Source organism: Pongo abelii, chromosome 5 (genome assembly GCF_028885655.2).
Source record: "Pongo abelii isolate AG06213 chromosome 5, NHGRI_mPonAbe1-v2.0_pri, whole genome shotgun sequence".
In the NCBI taxonomy this organism is placed as follows: Eukaryota; Metazoa; Chordata; class Mammalia; order Primates; family Hominidae; genus Pongo; species Pongo abelii.
The window spans coordinates 99,731,413-99,752,025 of NC_071990.2; the positions used below are offsets into that span (position 1 = coordinate 99,731,413).

The 20,613-nt window shown below is 40.2% G+C and overlaps 1 long non-coding RNA gene across 1 annotated transcript in view; it reads right to left on the reverse strand.

Annotated features, from left to right (window-relative positions):
• Positions 1–5,676: 5,676 nt before the first annotated feature.
• LOC134761539 (uncharacterized) overlaps positions 5,677–20,613 on the reverse strand; it is a 32,355-nt gene continuing 17,418 nt past the window's right edge. Inside the window, exon 3 of the long non-coding RNA XR_010140307.1 lies at positions 5,677–5,725. This is a non-coding gene — a long non-coding RNA (uncharacterized LOC134761539). The remainder of the gene's footprint in view (positions 5,726–20,613) is intronic.

The following is a 20,613-nucleotide window of genomic DNA, read 5'->3' on the forward strand; positions in this document are numbered from 1 at the left end:
CCCTTAGATATTCTCATGACCACTCCCTTCTTCAGGTCTCCAATTAAATACTCTTTTAATAAGACCTTCCCTGAGCACATCATATAAAATACCAAACTCACTACACCTCTACTTTACATTGCTTTATTTTTCTTCATAGAACTTATAACCATCTGTTCTTTATACATTTATTTGGTTGTTTGTTTATTGTCTGTTCCCACTGACTTTAAATTCCATGCGAACAAAGACTTTCCATACTTAATTCAGGGTTAACTATAGAGCTTAAAATGATGCCTGGCACATAGGTGCTCAATAAGTATTTGTGAAGGAATGAATGGATGGATGGATGAATGGATGGCTGATGGGGAAAATTGGACATGCACTCCAGACCACTCCCCTTTCTGTTTCCAGGCTCTTTGGGGAAAGGGAAGAATCCAATTTATCATGCTAACCTAAGCAAGTTACTTAAACACTGCACTCACAGCTTGTAAGCTTTCATTGTAAAAATCATCTTAATTTGTTTTTAAAAAGAAAAAACAAAATTGACAATAACTCAATGACCAGTACAAGGAGGCTTCCAAAGGCCCCTTCTGTTTTACCCACAGTCCTGACCTGATGTGCATAGAGGCCCACTTAGGGTGGCTAAAAATAAAGTCCATCTCCTCTGTTGCCACCTGCTTCCTATAGCTGTAAGTCCCATCTGTTCCCATAGAGAATCATCTCTGAGCTTGATTTTCGTGAACTATTTTTTTCTCTCTCACTCTCTCTCCATCACTTTCTTTATTCTTCACAGAGAGTCATTCGTTTTTGTCCAACAAGCAACCACCCTTCCTCCTTACCAGAAGTGATCTCAATTTAACTCAACTGTCCATCTTCCCTATATGATTCAAGGTAAATCCTGATTAGGAATACAATTAGGATGATCCTGTTTTCTTTGCTAGCAACTGGTTTAGGCATGAACATATCACTCAGTTCCAATCTATAGACATAGTCTGCTGGAGACTTCAGAAAAAGTTAATATCCAAATAAAGAGACATGTGGGATGAATGACCCTTCTCCTACTATTGGACATTATAGTATCTGCATGTTATTCCTGGGACCCTAGCAGCCATTTTTGTAACCCTGAGGAAAACCAGCCAAGGACAAAACAAGAGATAGCGGAGAAAAACACAATGCAATGAACCTGAGTTCTGAATGAGTCAATGAGCCAACAAATTAACAATGCTGGAGCTACCCTATCTCAGAATTTCTTGGTATATAGGATAACAGGACATTTTTATTGTTAATATAGTGGGTTTGGCGTGGGGAATCATTATTTGAATCTTTTCTGCTACAGACAGCCATACACAATAGTAACATAACAATACAATATCCCAATAAAAACACATAATTTGCATATAAGACAAGTTCTATATCACATATATAACCTTATATTTTGGAATAGCCCTTTTCAACCTCCATAAACTGCTTCCTGAGAATCAAATGCCCAGAGTGGGGTATTTCATGCTGAGTTACCCATGTTAAATTTTATGCAGGGCCCAGTCTCTTTGAGATACCAAAAAAAGAAGGACACCTGCTTCTTTGGTGTGGCCCAGAAAGAAGCTGGTTTACATATATAAATCCATGGATAGAAATAACTAAAATTCGTATTATACATAATGACCAAAAGCAGTAACTATTTCTTATTACTCTTATAAAATGAGATCTACAAGAGAAAATTTGTCTTGAACTTTATAGGACCTTTTCGTACAATGAGCTCAATAGAACCTCAATAGAAAATCCTGGATAAAAATGAAACAGCTACAAGACATTAAAAGAACCCCTACAGATATGCATAATGTGAATCACTGTGGTATTTTTAAGTTCCAGACATTCTGAAATCTCCGAATCAAAGGCATTCTAATATATTATAACTATTAAATATCTCAATGACACTTGTAAATATTTATTCTCCCATGAAGTATTTGCATCACTGAGGTTTTTTCTCTTTTTAAAATTCACTTTTAGAAGTTGAATCCCACCTAAAATTTTTTGTTTTAACTAGATTGCTACTGAAATCTAGTTAAAATAATAAAATTCTGCTTTATTTCAAACTTCTTTTTGTCAGCTGCAGCTCCAGCCTTGTTTTGGCAAGGGCCAGGGTTTCTTCTAGAGTTTGGCTAATAATCCTTACTCAGGAAACCTCCAGATGGACATCGCAGAGATGCTACTTCAGTCTTTTCAATTTGGACATGCCATGCACAGCCTCACTGATGTATAAAACATCAGTACAAAATGTAGAAAAGTTCTTCTGCTTTTTGCCTGCATATACCCTTTTTATGATGAGCTGAGATGTTTTTCCACAGTCAAAAGTTTTCCTAAAGAAAAACCATAAAAAATAAAAACTAAAATAGAATAATTTAAAGAGAAACTTTGCATTCAGATATTTACAGTTTCCTGCTTAAAAAGTAAGAGGATGCTGTGAAATCTCTGAAAAAGCAAAAAAGCCTAAAACTAGAATGGCGGTTTTGAAAAGGCCTGAGAGATGTCCAAATTACATAGTGGTATATATTTCAAAGCTTACTCATTGTGGGTCAGATTATCAAAGAGGCCTCTACCCTAAATTCCCAAATTATATTCACTATTATCCCAAATTATCCCAAATTATATTCACAAATAATAATATATTATTATATTCACTATATTTTCATAAGAATAATAAACATTGCCCAATTGTGTTAGGTGGACATTCTAATAGATACAGGAATCATGATATAAAAATATAGCCTATGCAGAATTTCCTTATATGAGAAATATCTATCTCAGTAAATATTTTGAGAACAGGGAATCATAAAAGCACTTTTGTTTTTTTATTTATTGCTGTTATAGTTCTTCACATGCAAATATTTAGAAAGTCATGTGAGTAGTTTTCTATATTTAAAAATACAAGAACACTGAATTTCCTTATAAAATAATTAAAATAAATAGTCTTGGTTTTTATTTTTTCTTTTTTGTTCTATTGGGAGGCATAGTGCAGTGGCTTAGATAAGTCAAGTCTGACTAATCTAGGTTTGTATCATGGCTCCATCACCTACTCAATCTGTGCTGTTGGGAAAATCTGTTGAAATTTGAGATCCTCATGTTCTTCATCTGTAAAATGGGAAGAAGGACCGTGCTCCCCATACTCTCCTCTATCCTTAAGGCTTTTCTTTTTTTTTTTTTTCCACAGAAGAAATGTTTAATATCCCCAATATGTATATAATTACATTTGGAACAGTTTTTCCTTCAAACGGCTTTTCACACTGGATTATAATCATCTGGCTACTTGTCTGTTCCTCCTATGAGATTATGAGTTTCCTGGAGAAAGAAAGAGTCTTGATCTCTTTAAAGCAGTTCTCGGCCAGGCGCAGTGGCTCACACCTGTAATCCCAGTACTTTGGGAGGCGGAGGCAGGTGGATCACAACATCAGGGGTTCGAGACCATCCCGGCTAACACGGTGAAACCCTGTCTCTACTAAAAATACAAAAAATTAGCCGGGCGTGGTGGTGGGCACTTGTAGTCTCAGCTACTTGGAAGGCTGAGACAGGAGAATCTCATGAACCTGGGAGGCGGAGGTTGCAGTGAGCCGAGATTGCACCACTGCACTCCAGCCTGGGTGACAGAGTGAGACTCCGTCTCAAAAAAAAAAAAAAAAGCAGTTCTCAACCTTGGCTGCACATTAGAATCACCTTGAGAGAGTTTCAAACTCCCAGTACCTAAGTTACTCTCAAACCATTTAAATCATTATCTTTGAGAGTGAGAAACTTAAAAGCTTCCAGGTAATTTCAGTGTGAGCAAGGTCTAGGAGAACTCCCGCTTTAGAGGCTTAGCACAGTATCCAGGACACAGGAAGCATGTTAAATAAAATAAATGAGTAAATTCCGTGAGTGATTGAGTGAAAGATGTCACACAGAACATTGTAATACTTACCTATCCATCTTCCCCCAGTAGGTTGTAAACTCAAAGAGAATGAGAACCATAGGGTCTTATTTGTTTTCTATACCCATCTCCTCTCACAGTGTCTTATGCACCTTTGCATTGCTTGGTATATATTAAGAGTTCAATTTTTTGTTGAAATAAAATAACATGAAGAAAGGAGAAAATAATTTTATTGGTTAATTAAATTAAAAATGTTCTTTATGAAAAAATAGATTTTGCTTGTATGTTTCCATTTTTTTTGGCTTTTATCTGGACTTTCTTGGACTCTCCTGGAAGAGTTGAGGATATCACCCAAGGAAGGCCCTCTCATAGCTCAGAGACACTAATGTCAGCAATGCATTATTTACTGGATGGCCATTTCTTATAAACAGTTTTGTGTAGCCAGTAATGTCTGTTTCCAGTTTCAGTGCATGCTAGTTCTTATATTCCCCATGCAGTGTGAATTAGATAAGATTTGCTTGCTCCCCTGGTCTAAGTAATGCTGCAATGTTCCTGAACTCTGCAAGACAAAGCCAGAGACGCCCATTGGTGAAATGTTTACTGATTTATTCAGCAAAATTATTTCTTCAGCATAGCAAATAGCTTAAAAGGTGCATGTGTATATATTTATTTATTTTCTTATTATTTATTTACACATATTGGTAAATTCATACTCATTAAATGTTTTGATGGAATTATTATGATATTTAAAAGGAAATGTTTCCAAGAAGTTCTGTATGTGACCCAGTACCAATTGGTATGAAAGCAAAATATAAAATAAAGGTCAAAACATAAAGACAGCCAAATATTTGAATGATGATGATTTTACAGGTAGCTACATGTATACAATACATTGATTTATTTTCCTTAGAGAGTCACTGGTTTCACCTACTGGAATTTTGACATCCCATTACGCAGTAATATCATTATGTGGATGCCTAGGATGGCAAGACTGATGGCCCAATTGAACTTAGCAAGGTTACTAGATGAGCAGATCTTACTGGGTCAGCTATAAGGATAGATTCAAAGTTATTCTGATATGTATATACTGAGAACTGAATATATGCCTTGTGCAGGGTCTACTCTTAAAAATCGTAAAACACACATACACACACATGCAGTATGTACTTTGCACAGCAGTGAGAGAATGTAAAAATGACTAACCTGAAACCATGCAAAGTGAACTTCATAAACAATGGGAAAAACTCTCTGGTGAATTGTACCAAATATTTAAAGAAAAATGAACATAAACCCTTCTCAAATGCATCCAAAAGGTAGAAGAGTGGGAAATACATTTTAACTCATTTCATGAAGTCACTATTGTCCTGATACCAAAGCCAGACAAAGATATCACAAGAAAAGAAACTACAAAGCAATATATGTTATGAATATAGATGTGAAAATCCTGAGCAAATACTAGCAATCCAAATTCAGCAATACATAAAAAGGATTATATACCATGACCAACTTGGATTTACCCCAAGAATGCAAGGTTACTTCAACATGTGAACATCAACTGATGCACCACAATAATAGAATAAAGGAAAAAAAATTACATGATTACTTCAATAAACATTTTAAAAAATCATTTGACAGTATCCAACACCATTTCAGATAAAAACATTAAACAGAAAAAAAATAGAAGGGAATTTTCTCAATCTGATAAAGAACATCTATTAAAAACACACATCTAACATCATATTTAGTGATGAAAGACTGAAATTTGTCCCCAAAGATCAAGAATGAGGCAAGGATACTCACTCTCACCACTTCTGTTCAACATTGTACTGGAGTTACTACTCACAGCAACTAGGAAAAAAAAAGAAAAAAAACTATCAAAACTATCCATATTGGAATGGAGCAAATAAAATTATCTCTGTTCACAGATGACATGATTTTATATGTACAAACCATAATAAATCTACCAAAAAAACTGTAGGGCTAATAAATGAGTTTAGCAAAATTGCAGGATACAAGATCATACAAAATAAATTACAGTCATGGTTACTTAATGATAGGGATACACCCTGAGAAATGCATCATTAGATGATTTCTCATTGTGTGAACATCATAGAGTGTACTTTACAAACCTAGATGATATAGCCTACTACACATCTAGTCTAGATGGTGTAGCTTATTGCTCCTACTCTACAAACCTGTACAGCATATTACTCTACTGAATAGTGTAGGCAAATGTAACGCAATTGTAAGTATTTGTGTATCATATCTAAACATAGAAAAGGTAATGGATTGCACTATGACATTACAATGGTTATGGCATCACCAGGCAATAGAAATTTTTCAGCTCTATTATAATCTTCTGGGACCATCATTGTATATGCAGTCCAACATTGAACTAAACATTATTATGTGGTACATAATTGCATATAAAAATCAGTTGCATTTCTATATACCATCTGAAAATGAAATTAAGAAAACAATTTAATTTACAATAGCACCAAAAACAGTAAAGTATTTAGAAATAACTTAACCAAAGTGCAAGATTTGTCCACTGAAAACTATAAAACATGTTGAAAGAAATTAAAGAAAACCTAAATAAGTGAAAAGATATCCCATGTTCATGGATAGGGAGACAATATTGTGAAGATGGCAATACTTCCCAAATTGATAGGTAGATTCAATTAAATTTCTATCAAAATTTTGACTGCATTATTTTTAGAAATGGTCAAACTGATTCTAAAATGCATTTGGAATTGCAAGGAACAAAGAATATCCAAAACAATCTTGAAAAGAACAATGTTGGGGAACTCACACTTCCCAATTTTAAAACTTACAGTACAAAGCTACAGTAATCAAGATAGTATGGTGCTGGCATAAGGATCAACATATAGACTAATAGAATAGAACTGGGCATCCAGCTGAGACAATTCGTGGCTGAGAATTAACATCTGTCTGCAAATAGCTCCTTCAGTAGCCAAGGTAACAAATCTCTCTTTGAAGAGGGATTTGAACCACACATCACTGTATCTATCACACTGATGCATGTGATTACATTAAGATTAAAGATTTCTGTTCAATAAAGGATATCTTGGATAATGTTAACAGAAGTAGAAAGGGTGATTATATCACCAATGTTTACAATTGATAATTACTAATTTCTAGAATGTAAAAAAAGTCTTTAGCAATCTCAACCAAAGAAAAATGGAGAATAAATATAAGCAGGTAATTTAAAGAAAATAAAATGCCACAGCCTAGAAAGCATACAAAAGGATTCTCAAACATAATGAGAGAAAAATAGAATAAAATAACGGAGATACAACTTCATACCTATTTGCCTAAAAGGAGTTAGATAAATGGACAGCAACAATTTGGCAAGGATGTGGGGATACAGCAAGGTAGCCATACATGCCAATTTGTCTGAGACAGTCCTGGTTTACACTTGTTGTTCAGCATAATTCTTAGCACCTGATTTTATTGTCAAACGCACCCCCAGTTGAACAATAAATCACATTGTCTCCCTGGGATAGAGGGATCATCATACACTGCTGGTGTAAATGTAGACTGGTGTACCCATTTGAGTAAACAATTTGGCACACTATTCAGTCAAATTAAGTATTTGAACACCTTACAATGCAAAAAAACACAAAATTTCCCCTGGATATCTGAATATATATAGAGAGAAAACTATTACATATGTTCAGAAAGGAACATACAATAATCTGTTTACTGTAGAATTATTTGTAGTGGCAACAAGTTATTAATAGAAGCTGAGTGTTCATAACTGAGAGAAGAAAAGTAAACTGTGGTGGATGTTTGTAATGAGGAACCATGTGGCAACTAGATTCAGTACAATAGATATAAATATTAAAAAGAATAGATGGATATGAAAGACATAATGTTGAGTGAAAATGTTATTAAAAATGGGATGATAATATGGTAGGGTGACCTCCACTGATCCACATTATTGTATAATTAACCTCCCTTACACTGTGGATGGGACCTCTGAATGTGATGGGGTATCAGTTCCATGATTATGTTATAAGGCAAAGGTAAATGGGTTTTGCTGATATAATTAAGGTTTCTAATCAGTTGACTTTGATTTAAATACAGGGAAATCCTGAATAGACGTGGACCATTTATTAGAAGTAGATACCTGCAACATTATAGCCCTAATCAGGAGTGTCCCTGAAAGACAGTGGGGAAGGGAAATCCTTCTAGAAGAAAGAAATTAGAAGAGTACATTTGGTTGCCCCCTGTGTTAGTCTGTTTTGCATTGCTATAAAGGAATGTTTGAGGCTGGATAATTTATAAAGAAAAGAGGTTTACTAGGCTCATGATTCTGCAGCCTGTACAATCATGGCACTAACATTTGCTCAGTTTCTGGTGAAGCCTCAGGAAGTTTACAATCATGGTGGAAGGCAAAGGGAGAGGGCGCAAGACAAGGAGAGGAAGCAAGAGAGAGTGGGGAGGTGCCAGACTTTTTAACAATCAGATCTCATGATAACTAATAGAATGAGAATTCACTCATTACCATAGGAAGGGCGCCAAGCTATTCATGAGGGATCCACTCCCATGATCCATACACCTCCCATTAGGCACTACCTCTACCATTAGGGATCACATTTCAACATGAAGTTTGAAGGGGACAAACATCCAAAGTGTATCACCTCCTTTCTCAGGACTGGATATAGCCAGAAATACAAATCTACACTGATTCATAGGCAGTGGCTAATAACCACTGGTTAGGTTTGATGGTTAAGAACAAGATCAGAACACAAATGGCAAGAAATACTGAAGAAGATATTTGTGAATAGATTCCACATGGAGTGCAAAGACATATGTTCACCCAAAGTCATCCACTGCAGATAAGGTTCTCAATAATCAAGATCGAATTTAAAAAATGAGATGTTTTGTAGATACCAGGCAGCCTCTTCCCTAGCCACTCGGGTGCTTGCTGAATGAATGTGCAATACAGTCATGATAGCAGGGGTGGAAGCTATGCATTGGTTCAACAGCATGGGCTTCTCTTCATCAAGGCTGATCTTTGGCTGCCATTGCAGAATGCATAAACTACAGAGAACAGTGCTAAGTCCCCAAATGACACCATTCCCTGGGAATAGCAGCCAGCTACTTTGTGGTATATTGATTACACTGGATACCTTGCCTTATGTATACAACAACAATTAGTTCTAACTGTAATGTACAGGTAGTCTAGAAATGGGTTTTCCTTCTCTTTTCTCACTGCTTCCAACAGCACCACCATCATGGACTTATAGAAAGTCTAAGTCACTATATTCTGTGCAACATCGTTTAATTCCACACAATATTAAGTCACTATATTCTGTGCAACATTGTTTAATTCCACACAATATTACCTTTGACCAAAAACCTTAACACAGCAAAAAAAGAAGTATAATAATGAATTTATGTCCATGGAATTCACTGGTCATATCACAGTATCCCATCACTTATGCACTGGACTGACAAAATGATGAAATGATCTATGAAGAATCATTATCATTCCAGTTAAGAATATCCTAAAAGTTTGGGGCTATGTCTTATAAAATGCCATCATATGCTTTGAATCAGTGGCCAACATATGGTGCTGTTTCTCCCATGGTCAGAATGCAGGAGTCTAGTAGTCAGTGTCACTGTTCCATCTGGTAACCCAGTAGCACAAGTTTTGCTTTCCATTCCTCACAAGTTGGTGCTCTTCTGGTTTAGAGGTTCTAATTCCCACAGAAGGAAAACTTCTACAAGCAGACATAACAATTGTTCCATTGAACTGAAAGTTGAGACTGTCACCTGTCTATTTTAGGATCTTCATGCCACTGAGCCAATAGGCAAAGAAGGGGATTACTCTAATGACTGTGGTGGTTGATCCTGATTAGCAAGGAGAATTTGGCTACAGCTATATAATACAGGTAGAGGAAAAACCAGAGGACTCACTGGGATGCCTCTCAGAATTTTCATTTATAAGACTAAAAGTTAAAAGAATACTAAAGAAATCAAAAAAAGACAGAATAACTGAGGATTAAAACTCCTCATAATGGAAGTATGGGGCTTTTGCCAGGTAAAGAACTGGCTGAAATGATGGCTGAAAGCCAAAGTAATATAGACCAGTTAGTAGACAAAGAAGGTTATGAAAATTAACTATAGTCTTGTGACCAATTCGAGAAACATGGGCAGTAGCAGCTACAGATATTTTCTTCCTTGCTTATCACATATACTTCTAATTCTTTTTTTCTCTCTATTGTGTTGTATAAGGAGTGTTGGTGGTGGTAAAATTGACGATTCATTATTTAGGTGACTAATTGTCCATGTATGAAAACAACACCTATGGAAAACTTGAGTCTCCTCTTGGGGAGGGAGGCTAGAGAGTGAGACCATCTTCTGAAGGATAGTTGCATTTTACTAAACAGAAGCACAAAGTTGTTATTGGACAAAAGGTTTTTTCTGATATGTGTACAAGCATATTATTAAGCTATTGTCCTTCAGCTCTAAATTTCCCCCTTCTAGATCTTGCCTTGTGAAACTAGGCCTGGAATTCTTCAGATTACTTTGTTAGCTGAACCTGTTAAATCTGTCAGAAAGAGTGTGTAGAGAGAAACTGGAAGACAGGGAGAGGGCAGAGGGGGACTTGTTCCTTTTTATTTGCTTGCTCTTCCTGTCAGTGTCACCAGAGCAATGATACTTTATCCTGGCAGCAGCAATGTCTTTCTGTCTCCAACTCTATTTGGCACTCCCAGAAGCAGCCTCATCATACCCTGCCCCCCTCAGAAACACCAGCAACAGCTGGCAATGCCTCCTGAGGTTTCAACCTCAACTCTTCAAGACCATTTTTCTCACCTGGCATTACTAGCACTAGCTGAGTAGCACTCCCTCTTCAGAGGTGAGTGCTAGCTCCTTGGGGCTCCTCCTCCAAACTTTAAAGTATTAATAACCCTAATCCATGCCGACATGGTGGCTCTTGCCTGTAATCCCAGCACTTTGGGAGTGGAGGCAGGCAGATCACTTGAGCTCAGGAGTTCAAGACTAGCCTAGGCAACATGGTGAAACTCTCTTTACAAAAAAATCCAAAAAAAATAAAATTAGGCAGGCATGGTGGCACATGCCTGTGGTCCCAGCTACTCAGAAGGCTGACATGGGAGGATCGCTTGAGCTCAGGAGGAGGTTGCAGTGAGCCAAGACCATGCCACTGCACTCCAGCCTGGGCAACAGAGACAGAATCTGTCTTAAAAAATAATAATAATAATAAATAAAAAATTAAAAGTCCAAGAATACACTTTAAGCACAGATGAATCCAGTGGTTCAGTTATATCTTATCTTTCTCTGTCTTTTGCTTTTCTCTGCAATGGTTTTCCTCAAGCACATTGTCTTCACAACAGGAGCTCCTAGAAGATGAAGGCTTATACTTTATATACCTTAGTATAATAAGATAACCAGAGCTTTAACTAGTTTTCCCTTCCCTCACTATTCTGGCCAAAGTTATGAGGCTAATGTTGAGTTGCCTTGATTGGTCTGCTTAGGTCATGTGCCCTTCCTAAACCAATCACTACAATGTGCAATACTTTCATTGGCCAGTCATGGATCATTCTCCCCAGAATGGGATCAGTTCAACCTATTACTAGAAGAAGTAAATTATTCAATACAACACCAATCCCATTAAAACTTTTCCAACACTGCACAATTACTAATAAAAATTCAATTACATTATTTTTACAGTAGAAATTTCATATCTGAGTAGCTCACAGAGGTAGAGTTGGTCTTTAAGAGAGGACAAAGAAGGTGACTCATGGCCATGTGGCTATATTTTAGGAATGCCGCAAATTCCTCCAGCCTAAAATATCTTTTCCATCTGCCAACTACAGTCTAAATTCCAGTTACACTACTGAGATACATTGTTTTGGACCTATAGCACGGACCCTCCAAGCTTTTTTTGGAAAAGGCAAATGTCTCTTAGCATTTATCATCTCTTAACACCTCATATTGATTACCTTATTACCTTATCTGGTTGATGATAACAGGTAAGGCAATAGTAAAGAGTCCCTCAGAGGAAGGAATCTGTATGGGTTGAAATGTCCCAAAGGGCAGGTCTGGAACCTGTGTGGTCAGGTTGATAGGAAGAGTGAGGAAAGGGCTGGAGGGTGGTGGTGCACTCCAGGCACAATGTGTCTAATTTGCAATTTCTCTTTATAACAACACTACCCGTACCACCATTTAATTATATCTTAGAACAGGCAACCTATGAGAGGATGTTTGGAAATCTAGTCCCTTTTCTCAACAAAAGAAGTTCCTTGTTGGAGACATGGCTAAAGAATGGCATCGGCCTTGAGTCTGCAAGGAAACGGTAGGTCATTTAAATGTAAGACTGTCATTAGGAAGAACCTTAGACTCTAGGAATTCTCTTGAAGTATTTCCAGCTTTTAATGGCCTAACAATTAAGCAAAGAAGTCTGCAAGACTCTTGTTGATCTTTTCTAATGACATTTAAGTGCCAATGTCTAAGTGACTTATTTTTCAGCTAATGCAATAACAGATAGAACAATACCTGAAAACTAGTGTCCCATGTGATATGCGGCAAGATATTGGCCTTCCTTAAACTATCACAATTTTGAACTCCTTATAACTAAGTTTGCTATCTCTCCAGGCCCCTTTCCTATTTTATATATATATATATATATATATAATATTCCTACTATATATATAATATTCCTACTATGTATGTATAAAATATTCCTACTATATATATATATATATAAAGTTTAGTAAGAATATGGAAAGAAAGAATGAAGGAACAAAAGAAGGAAGAGAGATAGATACCCATTTAAACAAATAAAAGTGGTTATTTATGGGGAGGGGAATGGGAAGAGAGTAAAAGTGGTTAAAAAAAAAAGTTTATAGGAAACTTTATTATATGTATTTTTTTATTGCTTGACTTTGGCTTACAATGAGCTTTATTCAGGAATCCTTTTAGTAGTTTTAGTAAAAATTATACTTAATTGATTCTACTAACTAAAAGACATTTGTTCTCACATTTAGGATTCAACTTGAGGAAGGGAGACAGGGCCATCTCTGTGGTCTAGATAAGTGCTGACCACACAATTAAAAAAGTGGATCCTATAAAAGTTCCCACTGACTAAATTAAGCTTAAGAATAATACTCAAATGATACAAAACCAAGCTGAATAAAAATGCAAGTATTCCAATTCTTTGTTACATCTACTCCCCCCTCCCCCAACCCCCAGAAAGAATAAACTACTGCTGTTTTTGAAAGTGTCCTAAAGATACAGGTCGGTTATGCTGCTCCCCTGGACAGGTTTCCATTGGTAATAAATGGTTTTCTGAGAGGTTTGAGTTAAAGCTCTTATGTAAATAGAGAGAGGCTTACATAATGCTCTTTAAACTAGAACTTTGAAGACAATCTGCAGTAGGCATATGAAATCTGTTTGTGCTGCAAATGGCATCTGAAAACTGACAGGAAACCATCCAAGACGCGGTTTAAGAAAACAGGAAGAATAAACACCCACGGTGCAAACTTCTGATCAATCATTTAACCAAACTTCAACCACGACTAGAGAATACGTAAGAAGTGTGTCCTGGGGCTTATAATAATGCCACTAGCCACAGTATGTTTTCAGGAGCGCCCAAGAACATTATTCATTGTAAATTTCTATGTAAATTATCCAGGGGCAGGGGCATTGCTTTGGTCCGCCCAAGAGTCAGATGGCGCGGGTTCCCTCCCTGTGAGTTTCGACAGTGCATCATCTCACGGAAGAGGCTAAACTAGTATTGATTTTCCACTTTCTAAAAGGAGTAACCATTTGGAGCAAAGGCAAGCTCTCAGGGACGCGGGGGTTGATAGGGGGCAGGTCTGCGAAAAGCAGAAACACTTCAAACAGCGCTGCGGAGAGTGGGGGATGGAGCTGTGGGAAGCGAGCGGAGGCTTCTCTCTGCCCAAATAGTGGGGCTGCAAAGTTCCTGCCACAAGAGCTGAGATGTTCTGATTCTGTGGACCTGCCAGGAGAGGCGTTTCCCTTGCCAAAATAGAGCCTTCTTAGGAGAGGTTTATGTATTGTTCGGGAAGGCAGGACTGTTTTCTAGTCGTTTTCACTCTCCTCCACCTTTATTACCCTGAATCCTTAGGCCCTCCCCTCGGAAGCCCTTCAAAGTGGAGAGGGAGCGTGGGAGGGAGAGAGCGCGCGCCAAGTTTCAAATGTCGCCAGTCTTTCCAGAAGCCCCTGGCTCTCGCAGGACTGGGTGCAGGCGCCTCTCCGGGCCTCGGAGCCCCGCCCCGCCTCCCCATCCCCACAATCCCAAGGCTCGAGGCTCTGCAGGGAACTGCGGCGGGAATTTTCCAGCCTCAAATACGGGGCGGACTAATTTTCAGGTCCACTCCAACCCAGAGATCGGATTCCACTTGATCTTGGAGTTCGCGAAGTAACTGCCAAGTCAGAGCGTGCTTTCCGCAGTGCGCGGTGGCCGCGCGGTGCTGGCTCTTGCTGTGGGGCAGACAGCAGAGGACCAGGGGCGAGTCGGCAGAGGGAGGAGCCGCCCGGCCAGGAGCCTCGGACAGTGTCTCCCCGTCCCGAACCCCTTCCCACCACCTTCCCCGCGCGCCCCGCATTCCCCCCGGGGCGACACTCCCTCCTCCTGCGGACTGCCCCAAGGAATGGAAAACCTGCCCTCGGAAGCCACCCCTCACCCCGCCTCTGCCTATCTGCTAACTTTGCTAAGACTCCCCTTCCCCTGCCTTGTAAGTCACTATTTACGACCGCGTCGACTCGCGCTCACGCACGCCTGCCCTTTTCTCCAGAAGCCTGAAAGTGGCTGAATTGAAACACTGACACGTGAAAACTCTATTCTGAGTGACTTAGAATCGCCCGCTTTGAGGTTTTAATCTTGGTCCGCTGGTCCTGCCCAAAGTTCAGGGCAGCTGTCCGAAAGGTCCTCGCATTTGCTCTCCCTAGGAAAGGTGAGGCTAGGAGGAAGAGGGAGGCAGCGCGGGCAATGTGAGAGGACTGGGGCCACACTGTGTATCTAGGAGGAAACTCTGAATCCTAATCTCAAGAATGTAAGTCTTTGCGCAGTTTCCAAATCGAGTCCATTTGGCAGCTTTCTTCGGAGCTCGGGTACCCCAAGTGGCAACTTAGGAACTGGGAGAAGGAACGTGCCACCACCGACCACCTATCCTGGTGGGAGGAGGTACTGCTCCCTCCTACTCCTCCCTTTTCCCTGCTCCCTCTCCATCAGCAAAAGGTTGTCAAGTTGAGGAGACATCCCCTCCAAACTCTTTCACTCCCCACTTTTGGTCGAGGCCTGCCCTGTGTTCATCCCAGACAGAGTCAGGCAGACGCTGAGCTGGCCGCGTCGGCGTGGGCGCCTGTGGCCAGCGTATTGTGAGATTTCTAAATGTCAGGGCACTGTTGAGGAAATGGCTGACAAACCTGTAGTAAACCTCTTCACGAAGGAAATGAGTGCTGTTGTCTTGGCTTTTTGTTGTGTGTCCCTCATGCCCCCCAAGAAAACAATTTTTCTGTTCCAAACACTCTTTGGATCAAGTTTCGTCCTTGCATTTCTAGCTTAGGCGTTTCTACTAGAAACGAATGTGTGGTGCGTTTTGGTTGGGCATTACTTGCAGGTGTCTTGCCGCTTAATTTTCCTGGACTGAGACGTTGACTGGTTACCTAGGCTTGTTTGGGGCAGCTGTAAAATGTCCCTGTAATGCTCCAGGTCTACCTGGGGACCGCCCACCAACTCCCTGCTCTCCAATTATCATTGTTAGTGCAAGGTGGAGAACGAGCTTAATTCTTTTATATGACCTCCTATTTTGATGCAGTCAAGGAAAGAAAGGAAAACAGTGGAGATGGTGGGTAGACACCTCCAAACTCTGACTTCAGAGAAGGAAAATCCTCAACTACTGCCTGTCAGCACTTTGCATTGTATTCCTGAAACCTGGAAATGAAAATAGAAATTGTTTGCTGTATGAGGAGACATTATCTAATTAGGACGTAAGAAATTTAATCTTTCCAGCATGCAGGTCATATAATTAACGTTAATTTAACGCTCAAATTCTCAGTCATTAAATTTTATTCTCTTAAATGTAGTTTGGCATGGGCCCCTGATGCATGGCAATGGATTTTACTGGATGTGAGAGCACTGTTGGTCTTAGGAGTGACTCACCACAAACCTACCCTTCCCAATAACAAGATCACATCATGTATGCATTATTAAGCCACATAATTGAACGGTCCATAGTTTGCATATCAGACTATTAAAATAATGTGTTTTGCTTTTCTCTGAACACGTATTGTTCAAGCTTCTGCGAGTATGTAGTGATTCTGATAATTACCTCCAAATTACTGCAAATGTTCTCTTCATTAACATGATTTCTTTCAAGCATTTTTTTAAAATGTGGATATCATTGTGAATTAAGAGACTTTTTACAAAGTTATGTGAACTTTTTTAAAAAAGGAATTTGTCATTGGAAAGGAAACATATATTTTAAATGGAGGATGTAGAAAAATGCTTTGACTGTGCCTTTCAAATGGCTTCCTAAGGTCAAATAAAAGTTTTTCTGTCTAGTTTTTCATGCTGCTTCTAGGCAAAAGGCAGACAGAAAGAAACAAAGAGAGATGGGGCTGACTTTCAAAGTCACAGGAGAGTAAGAGAGAATCAATTTTTCAAGTTCCAACTATCCACGTCCTTCTGGTATAGATAACTTGTCCCTACAAATAAAATCTTAACTCATTATGTGAGATAGAGGAGACTATACAACTGCCCTTTTAAAAGAACAAACTCAAAATTTCTTGAAGCTAACAGCTCACCATTAATTAAATATTACTGTTTTGCCCCTCACTCTTTTGAGCTATACTATTGGAGAAATTATAAGCGGTAAAAAGTCTTCATTGTAACCTTCCCTTCACACACTGTTTTCAAAGTTGAATTTTAAAAAAAAACCTACTGCAAAATAAAAGTCTTTTAAATGTGAGAAATTTGCAACTACACTTCTTTCTAGTAAGGTTTTCCTTTGAGTGATTTTTAAACTCCCCTAACAGGCCGTTCGGCCGCTGGTATTGCCACTCCTCTGTACACTGTCGGCGCCGTGTGCGGGTCCCTCTGCTAGGACCGCGCCTTCAACGCGGAATCGCTGCCATCAGCCCAGGCGGAGAAGGGGTTTCAACCACTGGGAAGGCATAAGTTGGAGAAAGTTGTGGGATTTTTCCTAAACAAAATAGGGGCAGGAAAACAGTTGGGCTGGGGGACGAAAGGGGGAGGGTAGCTGGGGCTTTCCGCCCGCTCCAGCAGTAAGCTGCTTGGCCATTCCCCGCGGGGCCGGCCCCCCTTCCCTTGCTCAGTGCCCCGGTCCTCCGGGCCCTTCTCCTCGAGCCCGCAGTCGGCTCTCAGGGAAAGGGTGCCAGGCCCCAGGCGGCACTTTTATTTTGGTTAAGAGAAGGGAGGGCTGCTCCCAGGCCCGAGGGAGGCGAACTGAGCCTTTCTGTTTGGATTTCCCTCCTCGCTATAGCAACCAGCAGCATCCGGACAAAAATGCGCCCTCCCTGGACAATGGCCCGGCCTCCTGCTTCTCGCCCTCGTCTTCCTCCCCCGGATCCCAGCCAGGACCTGCCTGGGCGCTCTTCGACCACGGAACATCCCTCCCCGCCACCCCCACCTCCATCCTTTCCATAGCAGTCCCTCCCGGGGTCAGTCCAGGGCGCTGGGAAGCCTTAGCTCTTGCTTTCTACCCCCACTGATACCCCACGCGGGCCGAGGCTAGGACACAGGACCTCACTACCGAGTTCGGGGGCTCTGGCAGGGGAGTTCCCTGCGGGGATTGTGTGGGTGTTTGGATGGCCCTGAGGAGTAACTCCAGCTTTTTCCAGGGTTAAAAATATATATATTAGAAAAATATATAGAGCAGACTACACCTCTCCCCCTCACAACACACACCACACACACACACACACACACACACATATTAATATAAGCACCCCAGACCGAAGTACTAGGCATGATCTCTGACTTTCTTTCACTCTCCCAAGGTTAATTAAGTTCCCTTCCACGAACTGAGCTCCGTGCCTATTCATTATTCTCTCCCTCTGACCTAAGGCGTTAATATGATCAGGCCTATGACTCGGCCGTGTTCTGTTTTCCTATTTTGCATTTAATGCTGGGACCCGGCTGCCCTAGATTACCATCGAAAACTCTCAGAAAAGACAAGAGGAGCCAGGAGGTCTCCCTGCTCCAATCTGCCTAAGGCTTCCTCTTCCTGCCTCCTCTTCCGGCCAACGTCTGGCTCTATGTTCCCAGGACCCAAATTCTGGAAACCTGTCTTTAAAAATACAATCATCCCTAACTTTATGATGTCCAAAGGCTGTCTAGAATGACAGATTCGAAACTCTGAGACCTAGCAGAAGATTTTGGCCCACAGTTATTATGGCTGTGGTTAACTGCTCTCCAGAAAAGCATCTCTCCCGCCCGTGCACCACCTGCTACCCTCCCCGCCCACCCCCCCATCCCCCCCACCGCCGTCCTCCCGGACACTAACGACACAATTGTTAAGCGCACTTGTACACTTCAGAAGGATTTGCATTCGTGCTGTGTGCAGGCAGAATAAGACAACTGAAGTCCAACTTCAACCAAATACGCCTGTTTATCCCAGGGCTGGAGCAACAGCCCTAGTCCTTGGAAATGGCTTCAGTGAAATAGCTGAGTACACCCTCCTCCCACTTCCCCAGCCCGCCTCTGTGCGCAGGTGTATGTTAGTGCACTCGTCCCTAGCTTGCCTTCCTCTTCGAAAATTGCTCCAGAGGATGAGAGAAGCCAGGAGCTCTAGCAAGAGCCTCATCTCAGTGCATTTCCAAATGCTTTAGAGCTAAGGAGGTTTCTGTTGAAATCACTTTAATTTATCAAAGAGTTGTCATCCCCTACTGGTGGCCAGCCATCCACCTGCTTTAAGGCTAGGGGGAGAAAATGCGAGCGTGCCTGTGTGTGCGTGTGCGCGCACACACACGTGCACACACACACACACAGACACCTTTAGGCTCCATTGTTAAGAGGTCATTTAACTGTTAGTCCTTTGAAAGTGAAATTGCGGGAAGCAAACTAGAAGCCACAAATTGTCTCCTGTTCTGTTTCTGAGATTTTTGTTGTTTCTGAGATTTCGTATAAACAAGCTATATTAACTCCTCCAAACAGAATTTATCTTACACACCGATGGAATGCTTCCTTTATGTTTTCTCCCTCCTAAGGCCTCATATTCACCGCTCAGGATTTAGCAGGCTTCCTTTGATAAATTACTCAAAGTAATCCTTGAAACGGCTAGACTATCTGGGTGACATGGTGTTAGATGTCTTCAAGCCATCCCTGTCTATAAAATATTCACTTGCAGACTACAAAGGGGGGACTGTTTTAATGATAAAATTTATAACTTGAAGAAAAAGGGAAAGATATTAGTATATATAAATACAGATAATTTGATTTCAAATACTGAATTAAGGACATTATATTTCACTGGTTTACACAGTAGTGAAGGTAAAATAGAATTGTTTGTATGTGAGGTATGGACAGAGTTGCCAAGCATACGACGTAGGAGAGCTTCAATTTTCAGAAAACTTTTCATTCTTCAAGACCTTTTATTACATAAGGACAGATGCACATTTAGGAATTTGCAAAATGTAGGTATAGATAGTAACATACAAATTTATTGGAAGCTTTATTTCTTCAGGAAAAAAATGTGCTGCTGCATAATTAAAGATAATAAGTTCTGTCCTTTTTTTTTTTTTTTTGGGTAAATGTTTATTATGTCTCTCCCAAGAACCAGCAACTTGGAAATGTATTTTCCATGTTCCTTATAAATGCATCCCCCAAGGCTAAAGTTCTTGAAGCTTTATGGCAGTTTTCATTAAAGCAGCCAGCTGCCTTTTTGTGTGGATTGGCTGTTCAAAGCTCTAGCTCTGAAGCCAGAGCCTCAGTTTTGACATTCTGCAGGCCCTTAGCAAAGAAGTTCCACTCAGAAGTTGGAGGGGGGTCTCACCAAATCAAACAGCTGCTGGGGTCTAGCAGAAGAGCAGGAAGCACAGGAATGAATGACTGAGACAAGGCTTTTTAAAAAGAGGAGGAGGAGTAGGGACATTCAAACATGATCCTCCAAGGTGGATATATGAAAAAAGAAACAGCAGTTTCTTTTTCTAGTTTTACCTAGGTTTAAACCAGCTGCTACCTCCACTCCCCCAGTGGCCATCTCCTCAGAAAATTCTTTCTGTTTTCTTTTGTTTCCTGATTTCTATTATCATGGGACTACATAAATAAGAAAAAATTAAGATCAAATGAATACCATTTCACCTCTGTTTTAGTAATTGTGTGCCTCCAGCTCAATGTATGGGAGTGGTCATGGTGGGTTTTCTGCCAACTCCTGGTATATAGAAATAAATAAATGCTATTTTATATATGGTGTGAGTGTGTTTACTAGATGAAAGAGTTAATAAATTAGAGTTCAAGTTACAGTGCATGGACTGACCCCATAACTGTTACTTAGGTGGAAATTTGGAAGGTTTGTGTCAAGGTACTGGGTGCTACTAAGACCCAGGTCCGGCTCACTATCTCGAGGAGTGTGAAAGTGTGAGAGGTAACATGGGTGTCTTTTTGGTGTAGTTCTGTTATTCTAGGATGTTTCCCCTCCACTCGGCGCACGCCGGCAAGAGGGAGTCGGCTCCGTTTCTTCAGACAAGTCCAGCTC